Raw genomic sequence first — 9,436 nt, 5'->3', positions numbered from 1 at the left:
CTACCAGGCAAGGGTTGTGGGGATGAGGCCCTTGTCCCCATCAACATGGGGACAAGGTGCTTTGGGGGGCTACCCCCAAAGCACCCTCCCAATGTTGAGGGCATGTGGCCTGGTACGGTTCAGGAGGGGGAGGCACTCTCTCGTCCCCTCCTCTTTTCCTGCAGCCTGCCAGGTGGCGTGCTTTGATATGGATTTTTGGGGGGAATTCCACGCCCTTTTTTTCCAAAAAATTGGCGCGGTGTTCCCCTTAAAATCCATACCATTCGGGTCTGGTATGGATATTTGGGGGAACCCCACGTAATTTTTTTAAAATTTGACACGGGTTCCCCTTAATATCCATGCCAGACCTGAAGGGCCTGGTAATTGAATTTGGGGGGACCCCCACGCATTTTTTTATCAATGACTTTCAATGACTGTTCTCTGTATTACCGGGAGCCGACAATTCATTATAGCCGCGAGTGCTTTTAAATTACTTTTTATACTTCAGAAATAACACTTTGTGCAGGGACAGTTCTAAGCACGGGAAACAAGCGCTACTTTACAGGCATACTATACACACCCTCTAGGTACTAAATTTAAAGAAATATTTTACTTTTATTGTTTCACTTTAAGTTTTATTAAAATCACTGCTCTCGAAAAAAAAAAGCCATTTAAAAAAAAAAAAAATTTGCATTGATACATGTCCCCTGGGGCAGGTCCCCAAACCTATCTTTTGTTTTTTCGGCTCAAAACATCCCAATTATTGATTTTGTGCCCATTAACTGGCCGAAAAATGAACGACCTGTCTAAATGACTGAATTTCAGCCGATTTTTCGTATAGTGTAACTAGGGCCAGTTTTGTCATTCGTTCTATAATACAGAACACTCATTGTGTGTGTTCATACGATGTATGTATATCAATAGACTTTTGTTAATGAAATGTCCCTTTTATTATACAGGATTTGGGGTCACACCGGGGACAATGGGGATCTCTAGATAACCCACAGCCTCGCGGCGGTCTAGGTGGGAGCCATATCCGCCATTGGTGTACATAGGTTGCCCTGGATCGGTGACAGCTCAGTGTGCAGATCTCAGCCAATGAGCGCCCTCCGTTCATATCAACACAAGCGTCTCCTAGGAGACGGCGGGGAGGGAGGAGCGAGCGGGGCGGACAGGGTGGGGATAGGCCGGGGAGGGGAGGAGGCGGCTATTGTCAGCTGGGAAGAAAGTTGAACGTTGGGAGGGAGAAGTTTTCAAATGACGATTATTGCGGAGTGTGCGATCCGGGGGAGCGGGACTGACCGGGACTGAGCCGGTGAGTGATGGGGGAGGGAAGGACCACCCTCCGCTCTGTGCCTGTGTGTGATCACCGGAGAATCTATTGTGTGCGGGGCTGGAGGAGGGGAGACCAGGGGGGCCGGGCCCACCATCATCATCCTCCCCATCATCATCATCACCATCCTTCTATTATACTCCAACCTACTGTGTCCGCATCCCATACTTCTTCTACTCCTTACTATGGCCATTTCGTACTACTAAGAACTCGTACTACAGGCATTCCTTCTATACTTACTACTGAGGACTAGTACTTTAGGCATTACTTGTGTCCTTACTGGGTACTAATACTATGGTAATTCTTCTTATACTTACTATCAAGTACTGTCCATATATCCTACCCATAGTTATACGGTTCCCACCTTCCTTACTACTGAGTACTGGTACTATACTCATTGCTACTATACAACGTACTATTGAGTACTATGATCATTTCTGCTATATTTATTAATGTGTACTAGTAATATGGTCATTCCTACTGTCCTTACTACTAAGTACTGGTAATATGGCCATTGCTACTATCCTTACTACTGAGTGCTAGTACTATGTTCATTCCTACTATAATTATTAGGGAATACTAGTACTTTGCTCATTCCTGCTATACATACGACTGAGTACTATTGCTATGGCCATTCCTACTATACAACTATCCTCCTTACTATTGAGTACTAGTACTATGGTACGTCCAACTAGCCTTACTACTAGGTACTATGGTCATTTCTACTATCCTTGCTCCTGAGTACCAGCACTAGGGTCATTGTTACTGTCCTTACTACTAAGTACTGGTGATATGGAAATTGCTACTATCCTTACTGCTGAATACTACGGTAGTACTATGGTAATTTATGCTATACTTATCAATGAGTACTAGTACTATGGTCATTCCTATTATACTTACTACTAAGTACTAGTACTATGGTCATTTCAACTAGTCCTACTACTAAGTACTGGTAATTTGGTCATTGGTACTATACTTAGTACTAATACTATTGTCATTCCTACTGTCCTTTCTTCTAAGTACTGGTGATTAGGTCATTGCTACTATCCTTACTGCTGAGTGCTAGTACTATGTTCATTCCTGCTATACATTGTACTGAATACTCGTACTTTGGTCATTCCTGCTATACATACTAATGAATACTATTACTATGTTAATTCCTACTACTATTGAGTACTAGTACTATGGTAATTCCAACATTAAATGGAAAAACTCCCCAGAAAATAGGGTTTTTAGGCAGCAAGATGAAAAAATTAGCAATAGTACAATAGGGTAATAATGTAAAAATGTGTTTTATATTTATTCAAAAAAGGGGGACAAGACAAAACCCCCTTAGTATGACAATAAAAACATGAGCTCCCATAGCAACAGAATGTCAAAAACACAAATAAAGGAGAAGCAAATGCACATAAACATTTACATATCCACATAGACTAGTACAAATCAGAAATGTAAAATACAGATGGCATTACATTGACAAATTCACATCAAGTAGTGCAAATCAAAAATGTGAAGTACAGATGGCCTGACGTGTTTCGACCCACATTGGGTCTTCCTCAGAGGGACATACTGTTAAGGAAATGTATAGCAATTATTTTCTACACACAATGTTTAACATAATATCCTCACATACATAAATATATATATTTACCCCATAAATGTATCCAAATAGTAACACAATTTAGTTCCACAAGGAATGCTTCTCACTTAAAAGGAAAAACAAAAAAAAAATAACTCAATAAACAAAAAAGACAGGGCTCCGGGCTCCACCGCAGGCGTCGCAATTAGGCCCTATTTTCTGGGGAGTTTTTCCATTTAATATTCGTTTGGGGTCGAGCAGCGCTCTCATATCCCTTAGGGAATGTGTCTCTTTTTTGCTATGGTAATTCCAACTAGCCTTACTACTAAGTACTATGTTCATTTCTACTATCCTTGCTTCTGAGTATTAGTACTATGATCATTCTTACTGTCCTTACTACTAAATAATGGTAATATGGTCATTGCTACTATCCTTACTATTGAGTGCTAGTACTATGTTCATTCCTGCTATACATATTAGTGAATACTAGTACTTTGGTCATTCTTGCTATACATACTACTGAGTACTATTACTATGGTTATTCCTACTACACCACTACCCTTACTACTAAGCACTAGTACTATGGTCATTCCTACTGTCCTTACTTCTAAGTACTGGTAGTATGGTCATTGCTGCTATCCTTACTACTGAGTGCTAGTACTATGTTCATTCCTGCTATACTTAGTAGGGAATACTAGTACTTTGGTCATTCCTGCTATACATACTACTGAGTACTATTACTATGGCCATTCCTACTATACAACTATCCTCCTTACAATTGAGTACTAGAACTATGGTAATTCCAACTAGCCTTACTACTAAGTACTATGGTAATTTCTACTATCCTTACTTCTGAGTATTAGTACAATGGTCATTCTTACTGTCCTTACTACTAAATAATGGTAATATGGTCATTGCTACTATCCTTACTACTGAGTGTTAGTGCTGTGTTCATTCCTGCTATACTCAGGGAATACTAGTACTATGTTCATTCCTGCTATACATACTACTGAGTACTATTACTATGGTCATCCCTACTACACCACTATCCTTACTACTAAGTACTAGTGCTATGGTCATTTCTACAAACCTTTGCTCCTGGGTACTGGTACTATGATAACTTCTACTATCCATTTTAGTAAGTATTAGTACTACTATGGTCATTTATACCTTCTTTGGATAATGCCTCTGCTCCCACCCTCTGTACTCCTGAGTACTGGTACTTCTGCCATTCTAAGGGCCTATTTACACTTTGTCTGCAAGCTAAAGGGAATATCCTAAGATTGGAGCACACACAATATGGATCATCTGTGCATAAAGACCAATCAGCTGCTAGCTTTCATTTTCAAAGCTTAAAATAGAACTAATGTTAAAAAAAAATTAAAAATACTTAGCTCTGTTTCAATGGTCTGACACCCTAAGGTCCTTCTCTGGCATCTTCTCCCCAGGCTCTTCTGGGTGCTGGTCCTTAGCCATCTTGATTGGCTGGGGGGGTGATGTCAGTACTGTGCATGTGCAGAGCTGGAGCCCTTACAGCCCACAGGCATTGTCCTGTAATGTAAGCTGAACGGTGCATGCACAGCTCTGTACATTTTATAGAAGACAGTGAGTGTATATATATGTATATATATATATATATATATATATATATATATATATATATATATATATATATATATATATATATATATATATATATATATATATATAATTTTACACAGACAATTTTTTGTTCCACTTTAAGATAGATGCTGATTGGTTACTATACACAGCTGCTGCAGATTTTAGTGTCCCTGTTCCCATGTTCTCTCTGTAGCTGAGTAACTCAGCTCCCATCCTTTCTACTACTGCGTACAGAGAGTATTGTGATTACCGTACTTCTTCTGATATGTATACTACACCCATTGTATCTACTACAGAAAACTAATATTATTGTAATTCCTCCTCTCCTTCTGATACTTGTACTACTCACATCTTCTGCAATCCTGAATACCAGTATTATTATTATCCCTCCTCTTTCTGATAATGGCACTACTCCCATAGTATGAAATGATACAAGTGTTCTTGTCATTCCTCATCTTCTGATACTATCAATGCTCATATTTTCTGTACTATCGTGTCCACCATTCTTTTGATAGACACTGAATTTTATAAGAGACAACTTCCCTAAACTACGATTCTTGCGAGAAGATACTACATGGGATACAATCTTAGGAACAAAGAACATGGAGGAAAAATGGGTATGCTTTAAGAGCATATAAAAAAGGATATTAGCCAGTGCATTCCAATGGGAAATAGATTTAACCACTTCAGCCCTAGAAGATTTTACCCCCTTCCTGACCAGAGCACTTTTTGCAATTCGGTACTGCGTCGCTTTAACTGACAATTGCGCGGTCATGCACACAAACAAAATTGATGTCCTTTTTTTCCCCACAAATAGAGCTTTCTTTTGGTGGTATTTGATCACCTCTGCATTTTTTATTTTTTTGCGCTATAAACAAAAAAAGAGCAACAATTTAAAAAAAAAAGCAATATTTTTGAACTTTTTGCTATAATAAATATCCCCCAAAAATATATAAAAAAACGAATTTCTTTCTCAGTTTAGGTTGATATGTATTCTTCTACATATATTTGGTAAAAAAATTAATTAAAAAAATCGCAATAAGTGTATATTGATTGGTTTGCGCAAAAGTTATAGCGTCTACAAAATAGGGAATAGATTTATGGCATTTCTATTATTTTTTTTATTTTTAGTAATGGCGGCAATCTGCGATTTTTATTGTGACAGCGACATTATGGCAGACACGCCAGACACTTTTGACACCATTTTGGGACCATTGTCATTTATACAGCGATTAGTGCTATAAAAATGCACTGATTACTGTGTAAATGACACTGGCAGGGAAGGGGTTAAACACTAGGGGGCAATCAAGGGGTTAACTATTTTCCCTCTCTGTGTTCCATCTGAAGGGGGGGTGGGACTGTCTAGGGGAGATGACAGATCGCTGCCCGATTGCGGGCCCCCTGCGGACATAGAGTCCGCGGGACCCGTGGGCACTGTCGCGGAGTACGTGCCGCGCCCACAGTGCCACAATTTAAAAGGGACGTACCCATACGTCTATTTGCCCAGCCGTGCCATTGTGCTGACATACATCATCGTGCACTGGTAGGCTAGTCGTTAAAAGAGCTAATACAAGTCCCGGGTGGCTTAACTCCAACGTATGGTCTTTATGGTTGAACTAGATGGACTTTTTTCAACCTAATTATGTAACCTAAGAATGCATATAAAAGCAAAGGAGAATGCCTTCAAAAAATATAAGGTTGAGGGATCATCTTCAGCATTCCAACTTTACAAAGAATGCAACAAGAAATGTAAGGGTGCAGTCAAGGCGGCTAAGATAGAACATGAAGGACACATAGTGGAGGAGAATAAAAAAAATCCCAAGAAATTTTTAAGTACATAATTAGTAAGAAAGGAAGGTCAAATCATATTGGTCCCATAAAGAATGATGAAGGGAATCTGGTTACTAAGGATGGAGAGATGGCGAAGGTATTACATTTATTCTTCTCCTCTGTCTTCACAAGGGAATTGGGGGGGGGGGGGTCAGTAACAAAACCGCTATCAGTGGACAGAATTAGAAATAGACTTGAAAAACTTAACATTAATAAGTCACCACCATCAATAGCACCGATATTTAAAAAAGGGCCCAAAATACATCCCTGGGAATTACAGACCAATTAGCCTAACATCAATAGTATGCAAGCTCTTGGAGGGGATGATAAGGGACTATATACAAGATTTTAGTAATGACAATGGATTTTATTACCAGTAATCAACATGGATTCATGAAGTATTGTTCTTGCCAAACCAATCTATTAACCTTCTATGAGGAGGTGAGCTGCCATCTAGATAAAGGAAGGCCCGTAGACGCGGTGTATCTAGATTTTGCAAAATCATTTGATACGGTTCCCCATAAACATTTACTGTACAAAGTAAGGTCCGTTGGCATGGACCATAGGGTGAGTACATGGATTGAAAACTGGCTACAAGGGTGAGTTCAGAGGGTGGTAATAAATGGGGAGTACTCTGAATGGTCAGGGGCGGGTAGTGGGGTCCACTAGGGTTCTGTGCTGGGACCAATCCTATTTAATTATTCATAAACGACCTGTAGGATGGGGTAAACAGTTCAATCTCTGTATTTGTGGACTAGACTAAGCTAAGCAGGGAAATAACTTCTCTGGATGTGGAAACCTTGCAAGAAGATCCGAACAAATGAATGGAGTGGACAACTACATGGCAAATGAGGTTTAACCACTTGCTGAGAGGGAACACAATAACCCCTTGATTGTCCTCTAGTGTTAACCCCTTCTTTGCCAGTGACATTTTTACAGTAATCCGTGCATTTTTATAGCACTGATCGCTATATATACATACATACATATACTTATGCCAGTGGTGTCAAAAGTGTCCGATGTGTCTGTCATAATGTCGCAGTCCCGATAAAAATCGCAGATTGAGACCATTACTAGTAAAAAATAATAATAATAAAAATGCTATAAATCTATCCCCTATTTTGTAGACGCTATATCTTTAACTATAACTTTTGTGCAAACCAAATAATATATGTTTATTGCGATTTTTATTACCAAAAATATGTAGAAGAATACATATTGGCTTAAACTGAGAGAAAATTAGCCTTTAAAAAAAAAAAAAAAATGGGGATATTTATTATAGCAAAAAGTACAAAATATTGTGTTTCAAAATTGTTGCTTTTTTTTTTTTTTGTCTATAGTGCAAAAAATAAAATCTGCAGGGATGATCATATACCACCAAAGGAAAGCTCTATTTGTGGGAAAGAAAGAACGTCAATTTTGTTTGGGTGCAGCGCCGCACGATTGTCGATTTCAATTGTCAGTTAAAGCGACGCAGTGCCGAATCGCAAAAAATAGCCTAGTCATTCAGCAGCCAAATCTTCTGGGGCTGAAGCGGTTAATGTAGAAAAAATGTAAAATAACGCATTTGGGTGGCAAAAATAGGAATGCAATCTATACACTGGGGGGAGAACCTCTGGGGGATTCTAGGATGGAAAAGGACCTGGGGGTCCTAGTAGATGATAGGCTCAGCAATGGCATGCAATGCCAAGCTGCTGCTAACGAAGCAAACAGAATATTGGCATGCATTAAAAAGGGGACCAACTCCAGAGATAAAACAATAATTCTCCCACTCTACAAGACTCTGGGCCGGCCTCACCTGGAATATGCTGTCCAGTTCTGGGCACCAGTCCTCAGGAAGGATGTACTGGAACTGGAGAAGGGCAACAAAGCTGATAAAGGGTCTGGAGGATATTAGTTAAGAGGAAAGGTTGCGTGCACTAAACTTCTCTCTGGAGAAGAGACGCTTGAGAGGGGATATGATTTCAATTTACAAATACCATACTGGTGACCCCACAATAGGGATAAAACTTTTCCTGCAAAAGGGAATTTAATAAGGTACACGGACATTCACTAAAATTGGAAGAAAATCGGTTTAACCTCAAACTGCGTAGAGGGTTCTTTACTGTAAGAGCGGTTAGGATGTGGAATTCTCTTCCACAGGCAGGGGTTTTAGCGAGGGGCATCAATGGTTTAAAAAAAACGATTAGATAAGCACCTGAACGACCGCAACATACAGGGATATATAATGTAATACTGACATATAATCACACACATAGGTTGGACTTGATGGACTTATGTCTCTTTTCAACCTCGCCTACTACCGGTATGTAACTATATAACAATACTTCTATGTTCTGTATATAGGTTGTACTGTATCTGCTTTCTCCAGTGTTGTGTACTATAGAATGCTTCCCTCATATCTTGCTGATAATAGCTCCATTACTATTCAGAGCAGAATCTTTATTATGAGTACACAGATGTCTCTGGTACAATTGTCTACTGAATACGGATTGTTGGATCTACTCCTCTATTTTGGAAGAATTCACCTGTTTAATATGCAAGCATTACTGTGATTAGTTGCTCCACTCCTTCCCTCTGTAGCACTGATTACAGGTCTTACTGTAAGTACTCCTCTCCTAAGGATTACTCCACTTCACCTCCCTGGAGTTCTGAGGTCTTGCTGTAAGCACTCCTCCTGATAGTTACTCTGCTTGTTCCTTCTTTAGTACTGATTGCAGGTCTTACTGTAAGTGGTCCTCCCATAAGGATTACTATACTCCATCCCTCTGTATAACTGATTGAAGATTTTACTGTAAGTACTTCTCCCCTAAGGATTATTCCACTCCATCCCTCCATAGTACTGATTATAGGTCTTACAGTAAGTATTCCTTCCCTAAGGATTATTCCCCTCCTTCCCTATGTAGTACTGATTAAATATCTCACGCTTACGCATCTCTCTGCTCTGCTTTTCTCTAGAAGAAATATTAGGTCTTATGGTTTGTACTCGTGTCCTTCTGATAGATACTCCAGGTTGGGTATTATGTGCTTAGTCATAGATTTTAACTCTCCCCTACTCTGTATAAAGGGGAAGGATTTTGGCTGCAATTCTA

At 39.5% G+C, this 9,436-nt stretch overlaps 1 protein-coding gene across 4 annotated transcripts in view; it reads left to right on the top strand.

Moving 5' to 3' along the window:
* The first annotated feature begins 1,193 nt into the window (after window positions 1–1,193).
* RGS12 (regulator of G protein signaling 12) overlaps window positions 1,194–9,436 on the top strand; it is a 284,771-nt gene continuing 276,528 nt past the window's right edge. For all 4 annotated transcript variants that reach the window (XM_077477871.1, XM_077477870.1, XM_077477869.1 and 1 more), the window contains exon 1: window positions 1,194–1,294. The gene's annotated coding sequence lies outside the window, so the exon portion shown is untranslated. The remainder of the gene's footprint in view (window positions 1,295–9,436) is intronic.

Source organism: Lithobates pipiens, unplaced genomic scaffold (genome assembly GCF_037356315.1).
Source record: "Lithobates pipiens isolate NorthernLeopardFrog02 unplaced genomic scaffold, aLitPip1_a1.2 Scaffold_13, whole genome shotgun sequence".
Taxonomy (NCBI): Eukaryota; Metazoa; Chordata; class Amphibia; order Anura; family Ranidae; genus Lithobates; species Lithobates pipiens.
The sequence above is the reverse complement of the archived record's forward strand: the minus strand, read 5'-3'. Positions and strand labels throughout refer to the sequence as shown.